This window comes from Chrysochloris asiatica, unplaced genomic scaffold (genome assembly GCF_000296735.1).
Source record: "Chrysochloris asiatica unplaced genomic scaffold, ChrAsi1.0 scaffold00048, whole genome shotgun sequence".
Lineage (NCBI taxonomy): Eukaryota > Metazoa > Chordata > Mammalia > Afrosoricida > Chrysochloridae > Chrysochloris > Chrysochloris asiatica.
In genome coordinates, this window is record NW_006408566.1 from 14,550,005 (window position 1) to 14,552,487 (window position 2,483).

At 48.6% G+C, this 2,483-nt stretch overlaps 1 pseudogene; it reads left to right on the top strand.

The window, feature by feature from the left end:
- Nucleotides 1-1,109: 1,109 nt before the first annotated feature.
- Nucleotides 1,110-1,942, top strand: LOC102814693 (annotated as a pseudogene).
- Nucleotides 1,943-2,483: the final 541 nt, after the last annotated feature.

Consider the following 2,483-nt stretch of genomic DNA (forward strand, 5'->3'; position numbering starts at 1 on the left):
AACTATTATCATGACTAACTGCAACTGTAATAACTGTAAAGGTAGAAGTTTTATAACAAAAACAGGGAAGTAGCTAATCTTACAGTCCAGGAACAGAGGACCCTAGGGCCATTAAAGAAGAGCACAAGCGGAATGCGGGACCTTATCCAGAGAAGCAGCAACCCCAGAGAGGAAGGCAGAGATTGGGACATGGAGAGGGGCATTAGCTGAGGACTCTGTACTCATGGAAAGAGAGGGACTGAGTGCAGGCAGCCAGGAGGCAGGTTTGCAAAATGTGCCCTTTGGTTGTTTAAAGTAATATATATTCCTGAGTGTTTTATTTACACCCTTCTATATCCCACCCCCCAAAACAAAACAAAAACATAGGGAATGGAAGCAAATAATGTTGAATGATGATGCACAGAGGAGACTGTAATCATTGCAATGAAACGAAGGTGTAAAGCCAATGTTCTCGCAGTTCACAATAAACAATTTTTTAAAAAACACCTTACGGGTAGCATTAACAACAACAGACAGTACCTAACAACTAAAAACAACCCAATATTTTATATTCTCTTTTAATCAGAGTATCTACTGCTGGGTGTCTTTCCAGAAGAAATACTTGTAAAAGGGCACAAAATATATGCACAAGGATATTTACTATCGTGCTGTTTTTAATAACAAAACTAATCACCATCAAAAACAATCAGGCTGCAAGTGGCCACCCTGCCCGCACCCAGACCCGGACCCACCGGGCTCCCTTTGCCGGACCCAGTACCTCAGCTCTCTGGGCCCGGACCAAGGCCGCAAGAAGCACCACGGGGTATGGGGCAGAACCAGGAGATGAAATGACAAAGTCAACCCTCCAGCCATGGATCTGGTGATGAAAGCTACAGAAGAGGATAAAGCCAAGAACTACGAGGAGGCACTTCAGATCTACCAGCATGCCATGGAGTATTTCCTACACACCATCAAGTATGAGGCACACAGCGACAAGGCCAAGGAGAGCATTTGCACCAAGTGCATGCAGTACTTAGATCGGGCAGAGAAGCTGAAGGATTATCTACAAAACAAAGAGAAACATGGCAAGAAGCCAGTCAAAGAGAACCAGAGTGAGGGCAAAGGGCAAGTGCACCCCTTGGCGAGGGATACTGCTCTTTGGACTCCCTGGCACAGGGAAATCCTACTTGGCCAAAACTGTGGCAACAGAGGCCAACAACTCCACCTTCTTCTCTGTGTCCTCCTCAGATCTAATGTCTAAGTGGTTGGGAGAGAGTGAGAAGCTGGTGAAGAACCTGTTTGAGCTGGCCAGGTAGAACAAGCCCTCCATCATCTTCATTGATGAGGTGGATTCCCTCTGTGGATCCCGAAATGAAAATGAGAGTGAAGTTGCTCAAAGGATCAAAATAGAGTTCTTGGTCCAGATGCAGGGGTGGGGAATAACAATAATGGGACTCTGGTTCTCGGTGCCACAAACATCCCGTGGGTACTGGATTCGGCCATTAGAAAGAGGCTTGAAAAGTAGATTTACATCCCATTGTCGGAAGAAGCTGCCTGGGCCCAGATGTTCTGGTTGCATTTGGGAAGCACCCCCCATAGCCTCACTGATGCCAACATCCACGAGCTGGCCCAGAAGACAGAAGGATACTCAGGGGCAGAAGGCATCAGCATCATCGTGTAGGCCTCCCTCTTAGCAGCCCGTGAGGAAAGTACAGTCAGCAACTCACTTCAAAAAAGGTTTGTGGCCCTTCCCGCACCAATCCTAGCAGTATGATCAATGACCTCCTGACCAGAGGACCCGGAGGCTATGGAGATGACTTCGAAGGATGTCCCTAGTGACAAACTCTTAGAGCCTGTGGTTTGCACGTCGGACATGCTCCAGTCTTTGGCCACCACCCAGCCCATTGTGAATGCCCTTCTGAAAGTGAAGAAGTCCTCAGAGGACTTTGGAAACAAGAGTTAAAAGCTTCTTCACTTAGGTGATGGTGATGGCGGTTGGTAAATCGGAGCAAATCCATGGTACTCCCCATGACGGTGGCCAGACAGAGCCCCAGGCCTTGTCCTGACATCACTACAGTGTCCCCTCTGCTGTCTGGCCCTTAGCAGGGAGCAGGCCGGAAGGGCCTCCCCAGCTGCAGAGACACTGCCCCAGTTTCAGCTCACGGTGGAATCCTGGCTCTTCCTCCTCCTAGTCTTCTGCATGCTCACCAACTCCTGGTCCTGCCACCATGTTTTTGTTGTGTTTTTATTTTTAAACCTTTTTGTTCCCCTAAGTTAATGCTGCTTGGATTTTTGTCTTGTTTATAAATAAAATCACCTGGAAGCGTCAGGGTGGGTGCTATGGGGTGGGTGTAACAACCTGCGAGATGGCTTGTCAGTTTAGAACCGAGTTGAACTGGAGAACAGACTGGCTTATGCCTTGGGTCCCCAGGCCATGCTGTCTACAGAGAGCCCCTGCAGGAGTCCCTTCCCTCCCTCCCCATCTGTGTCCAGGGCCCCACGTC